At 40.2% G+C, this 22276-nt stretch overlaps 1 protein-coding gene across 2 annotated transcripts in view; it reads right to left on the reverse strand.

Annotated features, from left to right (window-relative positions):
* Positions 1-16252, reverse strand: part of WASF3 (WASP family member 3) — a 179639-nt gene extending 163387 nt beyond the window's left edge. Inside the window, exon 1 of one of the 2 annotated variants that reach the window (XM_043997010.1) lies at positions 15858-16252. The gene's annotated coding sequence lies outside the window, so the exon portion shown is untranslated. The remainder of the gene's footprint in view (positions 1-15857) is intronic. The other variant, XM_043997009.1, reaches the window with a different exon arrangement.
* Positions 16253-22276: the final 6024 nt, after the last annotated feature.

Genomic DNA, 22276 nt, shown 5'->3' on the forward strand with positions numbered 1-22276 from the left:
ATGGCTAAGTAACAGTTCAAGAAGGAAAAATGGGTATACTATGGATGATAAGTGCAATATGAGTCAACAACCTGACACAGTAGCCCCCCAAAATCTAACATCTAAGGCTATATTCATAGAAGTATAGTGTGCAGAATGAGAGGGCATGCTATAGTCTGCCTTAGTCACACCACATCTAGATAATTATGTTCTATGCTAGGCATATTCTAAGCATAATATTAACAAAACGGAGCAGGTAAAGAAGAGGGGAAAGAAGATGGCAAGAAGACCATGATGGCCCTGTGTATTAGAGCAGTCTAACAGAGTAGCCCCCCCAGAGCTAACATCATCTTAAGACTATATTCTTAGAAGTGTAGTGTCCAGAATGAGAGAGAATTCTATACTCTGCCCTACTCACACTACATCAAGATAATTATGTTCCATCCCTGGGGCAGCTATGTGGTGCAGTGGATAGAGCACAGACCCTGGAGTCAGGAGGACCTGAGTTCAAATCTGGCCTCAGACACTTAACACTTACTAGCTGTGTGACCCTGGGCAAGTCACTTAACCCCAATTGCCTCATCAAATGTGTGTGTGTGTGTGTGTGTGTGTGTGTGTGTGTGTGTGTGTATTCCATCCCAGGTATACTCTTTTTTTTAATAGAATTTTATTTTCCAAAATATATGTAAAAACAAAATCTTAACATCAATTTTTAAAAAAACTTTGGGTTCCAACTTCTCTTCCCCCATCCATTCCCACCCCCCACCCACAAGAACTCAAGCAATTCAAAATAAATTATACGTAAGAATAATATTAACAAAATGGACCCACTCTGCTACAGCTTTTGAAGTTTCTTTTTGTGTGTTGTATTTACCCATCAGATTTCAGGGTAGGGGCTGTTTTTATTGTCTTGTTTGTATCCCCAGTGCTTAGTACATAATAGGCACTTGATAAATGTCTATTGTATTGTACCTTTCTAGACAGCTTATAAAGATATGATACAACAATGAACAAAACTATAAATCTGAAAAAACTGACATGTTGTAATTTAAGAGTCAACTGCTGTTCAGTTGTGTCAAACTCTTTGTTACCCTATTTGGGGTATTCTTGGCAAAAATACTTAAGTGGCTTGTTATTTGCTTCTCTGGCTCATTTTACAGATGAGGAAACTGAGACAAACAGGGCTAAATGATTTGCCATGGGTCACATAGGTAGGAAGTGTCTGAGGCTAGATTTGAACTCATGAAAATGTCTTCCTGACTTCATGCCCAGCACTCTATCCACTGAGCCACCTAGCTGCCCCCAAGAGTCAACTACATGTGAATAAAACAACCCAAAATAGCAGAAGTACTAGAGAAGATTGCTATATCTCCAATTTTATTCCCTAGGACAGGGATTGCCAACATGATGCCTAACCCTAATTTTATTGCTACCCTGATTTTGGCCTTTATGTATACTTTATAAACAAATACTAATTGAGGTACATTTTAATAATATAGTGACAAGACCTTACCAATGAGTAAAAGGCTCTTTCTTGTTTACCTCCATAGCTGGGGTTGTAATACAATTAGTTACACAAAACTCAAAAAACTGCTCCACTCTTTTTAAGTCCAACTTCCTGGGAAGTGGAAGCCTGATGAAAATTGGCATTTCCACCAACTACTTGACTGCAAGCATTCCTCATTGACAGCTGCTCACTTGGAAGGCCAAATGAAGCAGAACACAATGGCCTCTGCGCAAAAAATCAAGTGTTTACTTCAAAAGCAGTAAATGCAACTTTCATTAAAATAGGATTTCCTTTTGCACAATTTTTTAAAAAATCTTTTTAAATCTTTGAAAGAATGAATGTCCTCTTTATGTTCATTTTTATCCATAATATTATGGATAAAATCCAATCTGATTTCTTACTCTGAACATAACTTCCATTACATGAGGCCTGACAAAGATGGGGACAGGAGGAAGGACTTCTTGGAACTGCTTTTGGCCTAATGAGAAAAGGTTCTTCATTTCAGTTTTAGGATTACTATTTAATATTTTCTATATTTTCCTGGGATAGGCCTTTCAGCAAATGCTTAATGGAACAATTTTAATGCAATTTGAGTAACATTCTTATATAACTTTTATGGTTAATTAACAGTTATCCCAAAGAGCCATAAATATAATCACCATTCTAAAATTAAATAACTTGTTTGATTCCTCCCTTACCATTTTCTCTTGTACTTCTTTTAAAAAAAAGAAAAGGAAAACATTAACAGAAAAAGAATAAAAAATGTAGTGTAGGGGTTTTTTTATTCATCATTATTGTTACAAAATAACAACACATCCATGTAATGTTTTAAGTTTATAAGGCATGCTTTCTCACAAAACTCTGTGAAGTACAAGTAAAAGTAGTAGTATTCACATTTTACAGATATGGAAAACTGAGGCTCAAAAAGGAGCAGAGCTAAGATTAAAACTGTAATCCCCTGACTACAGAAGAGCAAGGTTTCTTTCCACTCCATCAAACTACCAGTATTTCTTCAGGGAATTAACAAGGCAGTCAATTTCACAGTTTGCATTTCCTGGCTCTTCTAGTACAGCAAACAGCCAGCTATCCAAAAACAATTATCATTATTTAATACCCTTGAAGTTAAATACACAGCACTCAGAATGGGCTGAAAGTAGTGATCCCAGAAAGCTCAGAGAACTATGGGATTGAACTGAGTTGCACCTACTCTGCATATCCCACTATCACCCTAATTCTCATTAGGAGAAGCTTTATATTACAGTTCAGACACAAGAAAAAGGCAGACCTCCATTTGTGAAAAACAACAATATATAACATTTTACAGTCATACAGACAGCACTTTCTATCACAAAGCTCATTTATATAATCATCACTTATGTTCAATATACATTTTGATAGTGAGAGAAATGAAATAGTCTCCCCCACCGCAGAAAAATGCTGTTATCTCAGAAAACAAGACATAAGAAAGAAGGATTGCAGAAAGGGGCTTCGAGGCTAAAAGCCAGTCTTTCAGGTGCCTAAAAGTAAATATAGAAGAGAACTTCAAGGCTAGTAGTCTAGCTAGTCCAAATGTGCACTGCTCTTGCTTAATTAGCTTATGCATATTAACTACAAACACCCCAAAGGTGGAGACTGCTGCCATTTCAAACATTAGATGTATGTAATGGGAGGGGGGACATGTTAAGGGGAAATATGTAGAGGCATTCCTGGAAGATTGTATACCTCTTAGTCCTCAACCAATGAAATTAAGAGGGGGGGGGATCTTCTCGATAAGATTAGGATTAAAAAGAGTAGTTTGCTGTGGCAAAGCATGCCACACTTCTATAGTGAGTGCCCATTCTTGCAAGAATGTAATAAAGCCTTCACATATTCACCAAAAAGGAAAGCCCAGCATTTTTATTTCTGACACTAGGTTACCTACTCTGTTCTCAACCCAATCTTAAAACACTAGAATGATACAAAGTTTAACCCTCACGGAATTTATAATCTAAGTAGGACTGTAAATGCATAATATTTTAAGTGCCTAAAAGAGTTGCAAATGAAAAGCTATGTAACTTTGAAGGGGGAAAAAAAGGTCTTTACCAATGGGGACGAGAATAGACTTCATGGAAGGAGGTAGCATCTGAGCTGAACTTTGGAAAATCAGTAGTAACTCAACAACGGGGGGGAGGGGGGGAGGGAGCATTATAATCATAGGAAAAGTTTGTGAGCAATTGGTGTAACAGGGAGAAAAAGAAGACCACAGAGTGTGGAGAAGGTACAAACATGAGATTAAGGCTGGAAAGAAGGAGTGGGACTAGATCAGAGAGAGACTCAAACTCAAGGCAAAGAGATTTAAACTTTACTTGGAAAACAATGATTTTTAAGCAGAAGTGATATGACAAGCTACACACATAAAAAAGGTTATTCAGACAATGATAGGAGGGAGAAAGTGGTAACATGGGGAAACTTTTAGGAAATCAATTTATTTATACAGATAAGTGGCAATAAGGGCTAGTAGTATGGGGTGACAACAAAAACAAAGAAGGGATATATGTGAGAGATGTAGATGTGGAATTGGATACCAGTAGAAATTGGAAGAATTAAACTGCCAAGACAGGCAACATCTAAGAAAAGGGGGGAGAAAAGTCAACCAAGGATAGATCCCTAAGGAACACTCATATAGAAAAGTCAGGAAGAGGACACAGAACAGTAAAGAAGAGGTTATCAAATTACAGAGATAGGAGGAAGTACAGTATCTCTGAAGCCATGGGAGTAGACAGTATGCAGGAAGGAGTGTCAACACTGCCAGAAGTTTTTAAAAAATGATCAAGGAGGATATATTGGGATGAAAAGGCCATTAGACCTGGAAATTAGAAGGTGATCAATGACCTTTGAGAAAACAATTTCAATGAAGAGGTAAGGGCAGAAGTCAGATTACAAGGCTTCAAGAAGACTATATAGAAGGAAGAAATGTAGACATACAAAACCAAAGTCACAAAGTCATTGACGTAGATAAAGCATCAACTTTACTTTATTACCTTGCTATTACCCTAGGAAAATAAACTTGGGAATAACAATAGACCATCTCCATCAGGAAAGGCTTATCAGATAGTCTATATCAGTCACAGGAATCTGATATTTACTCTTACTCAAGAGATATAGAATGATTGACAAGACCACTAAATAAAACAATGGAGGGCAGTCTTAGCATGTTTGCAAAGCTCATGTGGAAGAGGATGATGAGACAAATTCTAGAAAGGCACAATGACATAAGGTCATCATGATTTGGAGCCCATGCAGACTCTGTATGACCAGTTCTGAACTGCTGACCGTGTGGAAAAGAGGAGCTTTTTGACCAGCTGCTGAGCTGGAGCAGGGCATGCTTTCAAAAGGCACTACTAACCTGTTAAAGCAGAATTGCTTTCTCTTTTCTCTTTCCTTCTAGAAGTTAATACTCAAAACCTCTGGATGTGCCTTTATGTCCCCTATATCCCCATCTAAGAGCAGCATGAAGCTAAGAGCACAGGATCCTCTTCTTGCTTCTGGCTCTATTCAGTCTACTCTTTCCTGCTTTTAGGTGAAGTGCACTGGAGGTGACTATAATCTTGTGTGCTACAAAAGGTCATGAGAGCAAGCCACCAGAAGTCTGGGGGCTAAACTCCATGCAGAGATTTGCTAGATGCCAGACAGTAAAGAGCAAAATTACAGTTTAACCTAGCAGACCAAAGGTAGTGTCAGAAAATAGTTATTAATACTGGATGTCTTGGGGGACACAGGGACCCAGTCTTGGGTTTCTCTCTTCATCCCCAACTTCAGAAATCAAAAGTTCTTAGAAACTTTAGCTAATCCCTTTTGGGACCAGCCCAGGAGCCCACAGGCAGATCAACAGGAATGGAGATAGAAACTACATCTATCTGAATTCGCCTTTGCCCTCAGGAAGTCTGTCTCCCACTAGACCTTAATGTCATCACACCAGAGCTCATTTTAATATGGACCACCCTCAAGTCATGTCAGTCAATGGAATTGAATGATACTGACCAATTAGCTTTGATCAGTGTGTAAGAGCCACCTCTATCAGAAGAGGAAACAGACAGGCCAGGGGGTGAACGCCATTCCAGGCTCACACTCTAGGTGTGGAAGGCTGTCAGTTGGGGAACGCTCTCCAGATTAGGTAATGAAGGGCTTCTCTTATGTGCTCTCTCTTAGAATTATAATGCTGGGGGGGGGGGGGGGTGTGGCGCAGGGAGTTCAGCTTGAGTTAAATGCCACATAGTCAACTCTTTACTAACATTTAATATGATTTAATAATAAATGCTTAATGCTAGAAATGGGTGCAATAGCCATTAATTTATAAGCAACAATATATTAGAAACCCCAGCCTAGTCCCACAATAATATTTTAAATACAGTAGCCAAGAGGAAGCTACCATTATTCTTGGTGGGGTGAATGCCACATAGAAAATGCTCTTAAGCCCATTCCCACCAGGAACATCAAGGTAGTATAGAGGGAAGAGTGTTTGAGAGAAACATTTATATTTCTGTTCTTGCTATAGCTTCACAATTAATGTAAAAACTAATTGAGTTTAATGAGTTAAAGGAAACTGGGATGCCAATCATTGGTGGTTTCCAGTGGAAAAAATACACTGAAATGGGGGCTCTGGCTGATGGCATTAGAAAAAACCCCACTGCCCTTTGGGGGTACCCTGGGAATCCTAAGAGGGATTTCAACAAGCATTTGGAGCAATATCAAAGAAAAAGTCTGCACTACAGATAGAGAAATAAGACTAACATAAATGTTAGTGGCCCAGGGCAAGCCACTTCATCTCTCTCAGCCTGTTTCCTCACCTAAAAAATGGGGACAATAATAGCAATATCAAATGAGATAATTTATGCAAAATATTTTGTAAACTTTTGAGTCCTCTATAAATGGTAGATGTTCTTGTTGATGTTGTTGCTGTTATGACAGACATGACAGCCAAATTCAACCTGCTTAAACCCCTCATCACCTCCAACCTATACTACTGCAATAGACTTCCTTTGGCCTCCCTGCCCCAAGTCTCTCCCACTTCAATCCATTCCCCATTTTGTTGCCAAAGTGTTCTTCCTGAATAGAAGATCTAATCATGTCACCCCACTAAGTCCCATCCCCCACTCAACAAACTCCAGTGGGTCCCTATTATCTCTACAATCAAATATCAGTTCCTCTTTTTGGCATTCAAAATGTCTTCTTACACTTTATTCCTCTCCACATATGCCAGCTACTCCAACCTGTTTGCTGTTTCTCCTGTTTCTGTGTCCTTCCACTGGCTGTCCCCAACCCTCATCAACTATGCCTCTTAGTTTGCCTCACTTCCTTCAAAACTCAACTCAAATTCCACTTGGATTTCACTCAGCAGCTAGTCTCTTCCCTTCTAATATTATCCCTTCTAATATTTTATCTACTCTGTCTGTTTTATATACTATGTACTTAGTTATTTTCATGTTTGTCTCCTGCATTAGATTGTAAGCTCCTTGAAGGAAGAAAGGAAATGTGTTTATTAATAAATGTGTTTATTAACTATGCACCAGGCACTTTACAAGTATAATCTCATTTGTTCCTCACAACAGCCCTGAGAGGTAGGTGGTATTATTATCTTCATTGTACAAGGAGGAAACTGAGGTTAAATGATCTGTCCAGGGTCATGCAGCTACTAAGTGTCCAAGGCTAAATTTGAACGCAGGTCTTCCTGACTCCAAGCCCACAGCTCTGCTACAAAGTTGTAACCCCAACACTCAGTGCAGTGGTTGGCACATTTCTTGTTCAATCATTTCAGCCACATCCGGCTCTTTAGGGAGTTTTCTAGGCAGATATTAGAATGACAATTTCCTTCTTCAGCTCATTTTACAGATGAGGAACTGAGACAAACAGGGTTAAGTGACTTGCCCAGAGTCACTCAGTAAGTGTCTGAGACCGGATTTGAAGATGAGTCTTCCCTATTCCAGGATCAACACTCTATCCACTGTACCACTTAGCTACCCAACTTGGCACATTGTAATTACTTAATAAATGCTTATTGTTTGACTGACATTATATGATTGAATAAAGTGCAACATTGTGTAAAGAGCCAGAGGAGATTAGAGAAAAGTTAAAGAAGGTAGTCAGGAAAGTTTTCAAGGAATAGGCAGCACTTTATCTGGGCCTTGGAGTAGTGAATATTTTTCCACAAAAATCATCAGAAATCCAGTAAACTAAGGAAGATGAGTCACAGACATCTCAATCTATCTTATTTGTGTCTCAACCCTTAACTCCCTACAAATCTTTACCAAAAGTCAAATTGGAATTTCTCAGGGTGAAAAATCTAATTTAAAAAAAAATTCTGTAAACAAAACAAAATATAGGAATAGAAATGAAAAAAAAACTCTCTTTAGGACTAAGATTAGGTGATTCAATGGGCTAATAGTCCAGAAACTCAAAGTTAAATCTTGATTTTGGTTCTGCAACTAATTTCATTATCAATGAAAAGGTGCTTATACTCTCAATACTTTAGTGTTCTCTTGGAAGGCAGAGATGATCATTTAAAGCAATCTTCCTCACATGGCCATTAAAAATAATGATTAAATGATGCAAAAGTGTTTCTTACAGATTTGTAATTAGAATTCTCCAGTGAATTTAGCACTCGGTTTTTGCTTTTTTAAGGGAAAGAAGTTTTTTCCAATTAAATAAAGTTGATCCTTGATAATATGTGCTAAAAGAAACAATTCATATTATAGATTATCCAAAACAATATTTACTTTAAAAGTCATTTATTATTGCTTTTGCATTTATGCATATCTTTTATAAGGTAAATGCAAAGTTTATAATACTTTTTTTTTCTTTTCAGGGCAATGAGGGTTAAGTGACTCACCCAGGGTCACACAGCTAATAAGTGTCAAGTGTCTGAGGCAGGATTTCAACTCAAGGCCTCCTGAATCCAGGGCCAATGCTTTATGCTTTATGCTTTATCCACTGTGCCATCTAGCTTCCACCTATAATACTTCTACAAAAGAAAAGGGTCCTGACCACCAGCGATATCTCTCAAACTAATTCACAGCACTAGCATAAGCAAAAGTGGCCTTTCTCCATGTGTTCTTTTGGGGCTCATCTCTTCCTCTTTGTAGAAGAAGTAACTGAATCAAAGGTTCTGTCATCCAAGGCTACTACCTGTTACCATAAAGTAAAAATAAACTGGGCGCAGCTATGTGGCGAAGTGGATAAAGCACCGCACCGGACCTCAATAATAATAGTAGTAGTCGTCGTCGTAGTCGTAGTTGTAGTAGTCGTAGTAGTAATGATGTCAAAAGAACTACGTAGAGCAAGTAAATCTCTCTCCAGGACATTTTCTCTGCCTGTCCCCCATGCCTGGAATGCCCTCCCTTATCTCTACCTCCTGACTTCCCTATCTTCCTTCAAGTTTCAATTCAAATCCCACCTTCTAAAAGAAGACTTTCCCAGTTCCTCACTTCTAGTGCCTTCCTTCTGTTAATTATTTCCTATTTACCTTGTATGTAGAGGCACTTGTGATCTCCCCCCTGCCCCTCTAGGGCAGGGACTGCCTTTTTTTCATTCATCTCAGCACTTAGCACAGTATTTGGCACATAGTAAAGCTTATTGTCTGCCTGACTGATAAGGTCCATAAAAAGCTGAAAGGAAGGTTTGATATAGAAAAGAGCTTTAATAAGAAGTACACCACATTCTTTAAGAATAAAGCTATCTTGATGCTTTGTATGCTTTTCTGTGGATGATATATAGTCGTGATTGTAAAGGTATTAAACATGAATAGAATTGTTATAGATACCTAAAAATGATCACACAATGTCTACACATACAATGAACCAAGATCTCTAGAGATATATTTGCCTGAGTATTTGACCTCTGGAAATCTGCTGTCAATAGGTATTCAAATGAATAAATAATGAAATGCTAGGAATGTTACAATCTTAGAAATATTAAAAGTTTTGTAGCCAGAATTCTTAATCATCATGTCCCACTGGACACAAAAAAATTTGTGGATAGTTATTAATCATCTTGTCCTATTGGCCACAATGACATTAGAATGTCCATTCCTTTAAGAGTCGAGACTTGGGGAGCCAAGGAGGACAGGTAGGGATTTTGCAGTTGCCTGTCTTAGCATCCTCAACACTTATCACAGTGCCTGGTACATAATAAGTAAATGCTTGTTTGACTAACTGGCTGATTGAAAGGACCCTTAACCCAATGAAAGTGTAAAAAGTTGCACTATGCTGTAAGATCATCAAGAATAGAGGTATCCTTTCCAACATTAGGCATCAAAATGCCTAGTAAATTAGTCAGCACCTTGCAGTTCCTCAAACACTTGTTAAATGCCTAAAACACTTTTCAAAAACCCTTCTATTCAAGGCTTAAGTGGTCTACTCTGGAGTTCAGAGACATCATGTGCCTGCCATGAGCAATTCAATGCCTCACAGAAAACAAAATCTGGCACAACGAGCCTCTGGACGAATATTAAATCCAAATTTATTTGGAAAGAAAAAAGCATTGCCAAGATTTACAGCTCCAGTACAACTCTTACTTAGGCAGTGCCTTCTTTCATGCTGCACTAATTGATAAAGAAGAAAAACAAAGTAAATGCACACTTTGAGAGGTTTAAAAATATATGCTTCATCAACCACCAGACTAAATTAAAGGGTAGTGGTACTGCCCAAGTTCATATAAGGGTACCAGGCAAATTAACCAGTAAACAAGTATTTATTAAGCATCTACTGGAGACCTAGAACAAAGTTTCACTGCCATCAACTTAAGATGGACCACATTTGTGATATGGCAAAATGTCTCCACTCCAACCAATCAATCAGCACAGAAGTCTATCCCTTGTAACACAATTCTGCTTGACTGTTGGAATTGCTCTCTAAGATGAACTGAAACAGAACAAATGCAAGGGAGGAAAAAAACAACAACAGCCAGAAAGCAATACTTTCAACACACAATAAAGCATTTTTCTAAAATGCAACAGCCAAGAAACAACAGAATCAGTAAAACTCTTGCAACCCTCCAGAATGGGAAAGATTTTCTTAAGAACTCAAATTCATATACCACTGGACAGCCTCCAAAGTACTTTCCTCCTAAAATCACCTTGGAAGAAAAGTACCAAAGCTAATACTCAAGAAATAGCCTAATTACCTCAACCAGGACATTTACCCAGGTCATCTGACTCTAGGTTGAGTAGTTTTTCCACAATAGGGTGCCGCGACTCAAGCAAAAGCTTTGGAGGGAATAGGGAAGCTGACAGGCACTTGATGGCCAACAGTGGCTACACAATCTATACACTTCTCTGTAAATGTGTGCACAGTGAAAGATAATTCCCTTAGAGAGGCAGAATTACTGGGGATCAGATGGGACAGAAAGACAGAGAGAGACAGAAAGGCAGAGAGATGAAAGATAGATGGGAGGGTAGAAGGAGGAAGAGGGAGTAAGAAAAAAGGATTTAAGAAGAGTTAGTATGAGTCTTGATTCTGCCATTTATTAGCCATGACCTTGAGTTAGCTATTTAACTTAAATGGGCCTCGGTTTCTCTATCTGAAAAATACAGAACAAGGTGGAAACTATATTCTTACTTAACAGTGAGAATCCCGCCTTCCACAGGAAGCTTTTCTTGATCCCTGTTAATTCTAGTACTTGTCCTCTGTTGCTTCTTTCCAGTTTCAACTGTATAGAGCTTGTTTGTACATAGTCATTTGCATACTGTCTCTCCCAGTAGACTGAACTCCTTGCGGGCAGGAATTATCTAATGCCTTTCTTCATATCCCCAATACTTGGCACAGTTCTTGGCATGCATTTAAAAAATGTTTATTGAGTGCGTTATTATTGTGTGACATTAAGCATATTTAAGGGCCTACTACATGCACAGCATGGTGCTAAATGATTTGGGAAATATAACACAGGATCCCTTCCCTGAAATAATTCACAATCTAGTTAGGGTTCTGAGACATATACGTGTAAACAACAGTAAGATTTAAAGATGTGTTCAAGACAAAAACAAGATCCTACAAGGCAGTGAATGATTAATTGCCAGATGAATCAATTGCCACAGGAGCTCAGATTGAGGAGAAGGGAGGTTCTGAAAGACATGAACAGCGTTCTAAGAGTAGAACAACAGGCTCTGAGGAGGATACCAGGTACAGAGACAAGGCCCCAGGAAAGAAGTCTAAGATGCAGACTCTTTAAAGACGCAGGGAAGAAAGAAAAGATGCTAAGAAAAAAAAAGAGCTGAAACATGAGAAAGGAATCCAAATCCAAGGTAGGGGGAAGAGTCCCCAAAGAGAAAAATAGGTTATAAAAGAATAAAAGTAAAAGCTCTAAAAAAAAAAAACAAGAAAAGATGCCAAGAGCAGACCTGGCTATGAATAAGGGAAAACTGCTCCTCTCCCAAGGCATTTTTTTTCTTCACAGAGAACAGAGGCCCCTGAGACCAAATCCTGAGAAAAGGACTAGGTCATGAGACAGCAGAGCCAAGCATTAAGAGAATATAACACTCTGGGGGAAAGAGAACTGGACCTAAGAGAGGAGAACACACTGAGAATAAAATTACCATTCCCCCAGGGAGCCTACCCTGGGAAAGAATAGGTTCTAGGACAAAGGTCAAACTCTGAAGAAGGAGAGTTAATTTTGAGGGACATGAAGGGAACCTTGGGAAGGTGAGCACTTCCAGGGAAGGAAAACAAGACCTAGGAGAGAAGAGTTTCAAAACTGAATTAAGTGTAAGCCAGGAGAGAAGAAAAATAGTATCTCTTGGAGACAGGGTCTTGAGAAAGGAAGACAGGCCTTGGTAGAAGACAACAACTTGGGAGAAAGCGGCAGTCTTTGAAGAAGTGAACAAGATGGTTTTTAAAAGGGGCTCTAATAAGATAATACAGGTATTTTTGAGCCTCATCTACATGGCAATCATCTATGAAAATGAAGGGCAATGATTATAAGAAGCAAGCTTTTGAATTGTTGCCCTATTTTGTGAGTGTACTTCAAACAAAAATAAAACTCTCTCAGACCTAGAAACTGGAGCAAATTAGAAAAAAAGGACCACCATAATTAGCATACCACTTTGTCTCAAATTCTTTTTGAACTCATGAAATTATCTTAATAAGATGACTCTATAACTTCTATAACGCTTATTTGCCACAAACAAGTTCATTTAAATGCTTCAGGAACATTAACCATGTAAATATAAAAATGTCACTACAATAGATTTTTATATGATCACCTTTCAAAGATGTGCTTTATAAACATTTTTTGTATATTAAAAAAAATCTGCACTCTATGTCACTTAATGCTAAACATTCACTTCAAGAAAATAAGTGGAAGAGTGCTACAATTTTCAAAATTATCAATGACAAACTCTATGAGGACTTCTTTTTATATATCGCAGAAACAAGGCTTTTTTTCCACTAGCAAATGTCAATATTTTAAGTTAATATGCAATAAGCCAGAACAGAAGTACACTAAGTTGGAAATAAACTTACAACCAAATTACTCCTATTTGAGCACACATAAACAAAAAGCTTTAAGCATATAAATGCTTCATGACGACTTTCAAGAACATCACTACTTGCTTACTTGCTTTAAAAGGAGGTCTTAAAAGTAAAGGAAAATACCAATGATGTTGAAGCTATTAAAATGGGGGGGAGGGGGTGTTGGTTGGAGAAGCAGAACGAGGCAAACAGAAAGGTCTATGGGAAAGGCCAGGGACAGCTTTCTTTTGTCTAACCTCTCAAGAAGATAAAAGAATTGGTTTGCAAGAATTACTACATTGTTATAGTGCTAAAGAGGGGAAGTTGAATAACTTGTGAATACAGAAACAAGAAAACTAATATTCAGTACAAACTGCCTTGGAGGCAGACTGAAAAATAACTAATCTCTATGATACCTAAAGTTTGTGTGTTATGAGGAACATAAAATAACAGAAATTTTAAATAGCATATTTTAGTGAGAGAAATCACAATACCTCAGACTTAAGTAATTTCAAATACTCCACCTCACAACAAATTTGAATTCTGTATGAGTTAAGCAGAAATGCCCTTTGAACTATATTTTGCTCATTTCTTGACAATCTTCTATACAAATCCAATAAACTGATCCTTTAAATTTCAGTTTTTAAAAAATGTTAAGGACAAGGCAACCCTTTAACAAAAAGCCTAAATAGGACAACAATCCACCCCGCCCCCCATAACAGTTAACATAATGGGTTGCTCAAAAAGGAAAGAATCCAACCCCAAACAGATCTACTACTTCTGGGTGATAATGAATAACTTTGGTCTTTTGACAGCTTTGAAACTAACCCCAGAGCAGCTTCTGAGCCCGGGGAGAAATCTCCAAGGCCGGCAAGTACCCGAGATAGGGAGGGAAAGTCCTCCTGCCAGAATAAGAGATTTTTCCACTCGCAGAAGCTTCAATGCGGTGGCGGAAGAGTCAGGCGCCCCACCCCCACCCCGGGCCCCCGCAGAGAAAGTCTCCTGGGGATTATCAATCAAGGAAACACTGCTCCCAGGCTAGCCAGGCTCTGCTTCGCCCCTTCCCTTCAACTCAAGGCTTGCAGGCTTTCCCCAAAAGCCTTCCCACCGTGACCAAGAACTGTGCATTGTTACTGAGGATGAGAGTTACTTGGCGGCCCAGGCCAGGGCTCTCTCCGAGGTTGGGGGAAGCGGGGGGGGGGGGGGGCGGGGAGGAGGAGGGGGGACCACAGACGAGCGGGTACGGGGGCTAGAGCCAGCAGCGGGCACAGAAGGGTAGGCTGGAGCAAAGTGTCCAGACTTATGAACAGAGCAGGGGAGCCAGGACTGAGGGCAGCGACCTGAAGAGAGCAAGAAAGGGGCAGGGGAGCAAGGAGATGAGGGGGGGAGCAGTGAGCTGGCGGATGATGAGACACACCCCCCCCCCCAGCAGATGATGGGGGAGATGAAGGAGGAGGCAGGGATTTGCAGATGGTGGGCAGGCAGGGGGAAGGAGATCAAACACCTGGAGGGAGGTGTGGCGAGAGCTAGACAGGAATAGAAGGGAGGGAAATGGGGGGGGGGGGTTGGGGAGGGGTGCCCTGGAGCCTCTCTGGAGGTGGAGAAAAAGCAGAACGAGAACCGGCCAAGTACCGGAGCAGGGAAATTGGGAGAGCTTGGAAAGAGCATGGGTTAAACAGGTCCAAGCGGAAGACAGCAGGCGCCTAGCTGCCATGGATGAGATTGGAAGAAGAGGACGGGGTCGAGGTGGCTGAGCCCTTCAGAAACAAGAGATGTCCCAGCGGCAGGGAGCAGGAGGAGCCCAGCTGCAGGAAAGGTGGTGGGAGAAGAGTGGGTCCAGTGTTAGAGGGCAGGAACCTGGAGGTGTTAGATGGAGAGCAGCGGGTCCCAGTGGAAAAGAGTAAGGGTCTGGCTGCAGAAGATGTGGAGGAGTAAAGGCTTCGGGATAAGAGTGCAGGAACCTGGCTACGGGATGGAGGGTTAGAGAAGAGAGGCTCCAGTGGAAAGAAAAGGAACCCGAGACAAGGAATAGAGTGGGTCCAGGGGAGCAGAACAGGAACCTGGGGGCAGGGGACGAAGGGGAGGGGAGGTTGGCAAGGAGGAAGGGGTCTAGGAAGAGAGCAGAAGCCTGGGGGCTTCTGTAGGTCCAGGGGAAGAGAGCAGGCGTCTGGATGCAAGGGGAAGAGGGGAAAGTGTGTGTGTGGGGGGGGTGCTTAGCGGAAAGGAGTAGGTTCAGTGTAAAGAAGAGCCCCAGACAAGGGATGGAGAGGAGTAGGTCCAGGGGAAGAGAGCAGAAGCCAGGAGGCATGGGTCGAGGGGGAGGGGAGGCCGGAGAAGAGGGGGCCGAGAAGATATCTGGAACCTGGAGACAGAGGATAGAGAGGAGTGGGTCCTGGGGAAGGGAGCAGGAGCCCGGCTGCAGAGGGACTGCGAGAAGAGAGCACGGGTCAAAGAGGAGGAGGAGGAGAGCGGAGCTGGGCTGCAGGCAGGGGTGTGGGCTCCCCTCCAGGCAGGCGGTCAGAGGAGCGGGCAGCCCGGGGCCCTGGCCCGTGCAGGGAGTCCGGAGGCACCCTGGGGACAGGGCAGAGGATGCATCTGCAGCAGCTTCAGGCAGCGGGGAGCACCAAGGTCCCTCGGGGGTCTGCGGAGAGACGGTCGGCGCCGAGGCCCGAGCTAGGCTCCCCCGCCAGTTCGGGCCCCGGAGCATGGCCGACCACAGCGACCTAAGTCGGCCGCGAGGAGAAGGAAGGAAGAGGAGGAAGAAGGCGCCAGGGTCCGAGGGCCCAGCTCCAGCTCCCGCTTCAGCCCCCCATCCCTTTCCCGGAGGACCCGCAAAGCTCGGGAAGGAAGGGAAGGGGGGACAAGGATGACCAAGGGCTCCAGCCCGCACTCACCGGCTCTGCCACGGCTTCTTCATGCCCTTTGGTCGCCGCCGCCAAGCCCGCGGCCGCCGGGAGCCCCCCGCATCCACACCGCACACAGCAGCAGCAGCGCCAGCCACCAGCACCGACCGCCACCGGCCTGGCCACAGCCACAGCCACGCCCCCTCCTGTCCCTCCCCGTGAGGAGGGGGCTCCAGCCCGGGAGGAGGAGGCGGGGAAAGTGGAGGGTGAAGGGGACAGCGACGCCCCCTCTGCCAACCAAAGCCCACTCGCTGGCCTGCCCCGCTCTGATTGGCGATGTCCTTGGCCAATCGCCGACTTGAGAGAAACGCGGAGGGAGCTGCTGCGGGGGTGTAGGTCACAGACCTCTCTCCACCCCCATATGTGGGTATAACTAAAGCAGTAGCTGCTCTTGCCAAGAGAGAAGGTAAGGGTCAGTTTGGTCCAGAGGACTGTCAAAGGGTAGAAAAGAGAGAGAGCTCACGAATTGGTAAATATGTACCTACTGCACTTGAATGTCTACTTAATCACTACCAAATCACTTCCATTTATGGGGTGGGGGTGGTTCCTGAGAATTTACACCCACCTGTAGTTTTAGGGTGAAGGCATCCCTGAGTTGCAGATTTAGGATTCTGGGTATCCTTTTGGTTTCATCTTACCGCTCAAATCATTTAAAATTCTTTCTACAAAAATATTTTCAGCTTCATCTGATGCTGAAATCTAATCGTTAACACGTAACTACTTCCACCCAAAATTCAGTAATTCAGTACTTAGATATGGTCAAGCCACACATTACCATATCCAACGCAAGTTCTATTACAATCAGACACACTGATAACCCTAGTTTCAACAAACTGAAAAAGGCCAGAAAAACACCTAGAGATACTGTTAGTGTAAAATCCAAAGCTGCCCATCTGCACCCTTTTTATTTCTTTGTCATTTTTCTTTTTGGTTTTGATCATGTAAAGCAAGTCACTGAGTTACTGCTTGTCCTATTAAAGAACTTCTGGAATAAAAAATCATTCTGAGTAAAATGGAGGTATTGAACTTTAAGCCCTTTTGCAATACTTTAAGCCTTTTTGCAAATAGTCACTGATAACAGTAAATAATTACTGAAAACTAGTACAAACCCGTGCTTCTTCAATTTTATGTTTAGAGATAATATAGATTTTTAAAAGTCAAATGATCAAGACAGCTCAGTATAAGGAAACTGCACTTTTTTTCAGCGTTTTGTTAAATCTGGGCAGAATTTTCCCCCTCTGTAAAATTAATTACAATTTTATTGAATGGAACGCTCTGAGTTACTTGTTTTCAATTCAACAACTTTTATTCAATTTAACATCATTTATTCAAACATTTATTCAATGAAAGGCACAGTGTTAGGCACTCAGTGTCTAAAAAAGAAAAATTATAATAGAGGCCCAATTTAAAATACGAATTAAACTATGGTAAAGTGCTTGGGAGATGTCAGAGTGGCATAAAAGAAGGTTGAGCCTTGTAGGAAAAGAAAGAATCATGATGCTGTGGCCAAGAGAAGAAATCCAAAAACCTATTCAAGGTATAGCCAACAGCTTGGGAAATGCAAGGGTTTGGGGGTTTGTTCGTTTTGTTCTGTTTTGGGAGAGGATGGGAGACAAGGGAGGAGAAAAGTTTTATTTTGGACATGTTGACTTTGATGTGTTTGAAGGCCATCTAGGTGTCATTCACACCTATCTCAACTCTAATAAAGAAGACATTACCAGTAAGATAGTGTTGCTAACCCTCATTTATCTTACCTCTTTATCTTGACCCTAAGTTAACACTGTCATATTAAAAGTCCTTTCATCCAGTTTTATGAGATAGAGACTCATAAAAGCTAAAGGAATTTTTAGAAAGCAACCACTTCATTTTTTTCCTAGCCCATGAACTCATTACAAGACTATGAAATAATTTTGAATTCATTCAATGCAATGTTTTAGCCCAAGGGATTTTTTTTTGGGGGGGGGGGTTGATTGAACTTTTTCTTCAGCTGCTATCAGGATTATTTAGAGCCGTCTAGGCTAAGTTTTTTGTTCTTTAAAAACTTAAGTCTGTAACAAAGTTATTTCATTATGAAGAAATTTGAGTTCATGGGACACACATTAGACATATTTAATCACATGGTAGTTTTGTGAGGCAGCAGGGCACTGTGAATAGACTCCTGGGTTTGGAATGAGGAAGAATTATTGGGTGCAAATCTTGCCTCCAAACTATACATAACTTCCAAGTGAGTCACTCTCAGGCAGCTCCCTAGGACCTAATTCACTTCTATACGACAAATGGGTTGTTATCTACATAGATTGAAGGAGTTTCACACCTAAAAGATCTCCCTACATGATAAGATTAGAGATGCTTCAAGTATTTTTAACATATTTTATTGATAGCTTTTGTTTTTATGATATCGTCCTTTCCCATCTCTTATAACAAAGAACAAAAGAAGAGAGAAAAACTATAGGTCTGCAAAACTAAACAAGGCATAGAAAAAGTTTGACATTATATATACTATTCCATACTCATAATTCTGCATCTCTAAAGAAGTCAGGGAGGTAACTTCTCATACCTCTTTCTGTGTACAAACTTCATCAGTCTAATTCTGCAGTATTCCACTTTGGGGTGGGGGTGGGGGATTTTGTTGTTGTTGGTTGTGGTGATGGTGTTCTTCTTTCCATTTATATTGTTATTGTCATTGGGCATATTGTTTTTCAGGTTCTGCATACCTCCTTCCCTTTGTATCAGTTCCTATAAGGTTTCCCATGTGTTTCTTTTCATCATCTTGATTATTTCTTACAGCATAGTACTCTTTCATTACATTTATGCATCATAACCTGTTTAGACATTCCCCAGTTGATGGCCATCTTCTTTGCTTCTCATTCTTTGCTATGACAAAAAGTGCCACTATAAATACTTTGTTGCATATGAGGCTTTTCTTTTCATAATTAATCTCCTTGAGTTATATTCCTAGCAATGGGTCAAAAGATATAAGCATTTTGTCACTTTCTTCGCATAATTCTTTATAATATGTTTAAAGAATAAGGGAAATGTAGTATTCCTGGTGATTAGTAACAGAAGTAGTGTGGTAGCAGTGGGAATGGAAAGGATTTGATACAAACATATAAGAAAAATAGATAAAGGGTAAAAGGATATGAACAGATAGTTCTTGTAAGAACCAACACACACTATCAACAACTACTAGGAAAAAATTATCGAAATCACTAACACTAAAAGAAATGCAAAATGTTCATACTTTATCACCTATGCACTTTAATTTCTTTTTTTCCATTAGAAAAATCAGAAAATATTTGCAATAGTCCACACTGATGGAGTTCTCCTGCAAAGGAAGAGAGGAGGTGTTTTCTCATAACTCTTCATCAGACCATAAATGTCTTTGAAATTCTGCAACATTCATTTTTATTGTATTGTAGTGGGTGTTTTAACATTTACATTGTTATAATCATGTATATTTTTTATCTCCTCTTACACCACTTTGCATCAGTTCATATAGTCTTTCCATGCTTCCCTGTACTTAACATATGCTTACATTGTTTCTTACAGCAGAGTAATATTCTATTATATTCATGTGCCATAATTTATTTAGCCATGCACCAAATGATGAGCATCTACTTTGTTTCCTATTCTTTGCTACAACAAAAAGTGCTGCTGGGGCAGCTAGGTGGCACAGTGGATAGAGCACCAGCCCTGGAGTCAGGAGGACCTGAGTTCAAATCTAGTGTCAGACACTTGACACTTACTAGCTGTGTGACCCTGGGAAAGTCACTTAACCCCAATTGCCTCACCCTCCCTCCCCCCAAAAAAGGAAAAAAGTGCTGCTAATAAGTATTCTGGTGTATATGGAGGGTTTTCCCCCCCAACAACCTCCTTTGAGCATATATTTAGCAATGGAATCTCTGGATCATGACAAGAGCATTTTAACCACTTTATCTGCATGATTTCAAATTGCTTTCCAGAATGAATATATGAGTTCACAACTCCACCAACAATATTAGTGTACCTGTCTTTCTACAATCCTTCCAGCATTGACTGTTTCCATCTTTTCTCATCTTTGCCAATTTGATGAGTGTGAGGTGAACTAAACCTCAGATTGGTTTTGATTTGCAGAGAAATGCAAAGTAAAATGACTCTGCAGTTCCACCTCATAGATGTTAGCTTGACAAAGATAACAAAAAAGAAAAATTATAATTGTTGGAGAGATTGTGGAAATGCACTGTTGGAAGGAGTTGTAAAGTAGTAAACCATTCTTGAAAGCAGCGTTGGAACTATATGCAAAAATTCATTACACTATGTGTATCCTTTGGCTCAGGAATACTATAGATTCTGGTATATAATCGCCCTTCACCCAAAAAAGATTGAGGAAAGAGAAAGGGAACCTATATATTAAAAAAAAATTATTGGGGGCAGCGAGGTGGTGCAGTGGATAAAGCACTGGCCTTGGATTCAGGAGGACCTGTGTTAAAATCCAACCTCAGACACTTGATATTTATTAGCTGTGTGACCCTGGGCAAGTCACTTAACCCTCATTGCCCCACAAAAACAAAAACAAAAAAAATTATAGCACTGTTATGGTAGCAAAGATCTAAATGTATAAAAAAATAATATAGCACTTTGTGGGAGCAGAGATCTAGAAATTAAGGGGGTACACATTAATTGGAGAATGGTTAAACAAATTATTACATATGAATATAATGGAATCATTCTGAGTAAAATGGAGGTATTGAACTTTAAGCCCTTTTGCAATACTTTAAGCCTTTTTGCAAATAGTCACTGATAACAGTAAATAATTACTGAAAACTAGTACAAACCCGTGCTTCTTCAATCTTATGTTTAGAGATAATATAGATTTTTAAAAGTCAAATGATCAAGACAGCTCGGTATAAGGAAACTGCACTTTTTTTCAGCGTTTTGTTAAATCTGGGCAGAATTTTCCCCCTCTGTAAAATTAAGTACAATTTGTGCTTTAAGCAATGAAAAGAGGGAGCAATTTTGAGAAACCTGGAAAGACCTGTATAAAATGATGCAGAACGATTTGTATGGAATAAGGACAACAATTTATACAGTGATTACAATATAAGGTAGCTAGGTGAAACACTGAATAGACTGCTAGGCTTGGAGTTAGGAAGACCTGATTTCAAATCCTACTTCAGATGCTTACTAGCTGTGTGACGCTGGGAAAGTCACTTAACCTTTGTCTACTCGGTTTCCTCATTTGTAAAATACAGATAATAATAGCACCAACCTCACAAAGTTGTTCTGAGAATCAGATAATATTTGTACATCACTTTGTAAACCTTAAAGTACTACATAAATTCTGGCTATTATTATTAATGTAAAAGAAAACAAATTTGAAAGACTAAAAACTCTGATCAATGTATTTGGGGGGGGCAGGGCAATGAGGGTTAAGTGACTTGCCCAAGGTCACACAGCTGTAAGTGTCAAGTGTCTGAGTCTGGATTTGAACTCAGGTCCTCCTGAATCCAGGGCTGATGCTTTATCCACTGCAACACCTAGCTGCCCCCTCTGATCAATGTATTGACTAACCATGACCCAAGAAAATCGATGGAGCCTACTTCCCACCTCCCAACAGAGGAATGATGGTGCAAAAGGAGACATATGTTTTCAGAAGTGGCCAATGTCTGGATATGTTTTGCTAGACCAAACTTACTTGTTACAAAAGAATTTTTGTTTTGGGGAAGGGAAAAATAGAGTAGTGTGGATAAGTGATACCAGAAAAAAGAAAAAGTCAACAAAACCTTTTAAAAATGCAAAAAAGAGAGAAAAAAGTTTCAAAAGAGGTTTCAGACAAAAAGGGCAGTTTTGTCACTATTATGTTAAATGGAATGCAAACTTTTCAAAAATTTTTTATAGAAGTTCAAAGTTTTACCTAAAGTCCTCTTTTCCCATTATTTGCATAGTAAAATGTTCGTGTTTGTCAAGTGTATAATTGTAAAAAAAATGATAATGTGAAAAATATCAAGGCAGTAGAATTAACCAATTGTGTGAAATGTACAATACTTTTGCATATATAGTAAAAAGAATAGATTCTCTAACCTCCTACTTTGGGAAACAGTTTACAAAGTTTAAAAAAATAGTGATGATGAAAACTAACTGGGGAAGGGTAGTTGGCCTTGTTTTCATAGTGTGACAGGTAAAATCTGAAATAACTAAGAAAACAAAGCTCAAGCTTCTGAGCACACTGATTTATTAAGCAATGCATGCTAATTGCATAACAAATCAGCACCAAGCCTCCTCAATTTGGCACTGGACCCCAAATACAAGAGGAGACATTTTTATGAAAGAAACTAAACTAAAAGAAAATAACAGAATATAAGCCAAGGTACAAGATTAGGTCAACTAGGGGCAGCTAGGTGGCACAGTGGATAGAACACCGGCCCTGGAGT

Source organism: Dromiciops gliroides, chromosome 3, assembly GCF_019393635.1.
Source record: "Dromiciops gliroides isolate mDroGli1 chromosome 3, mDroGli1.pri, whole genome shotgun sequence".
NCBI classification, from domain to species: Eukaryota; Metazoa; Chordata; class Mammalia; order Microbiotheria; family Microbiotheriidae; genus Dromiciops; species Dromiciops gliroides.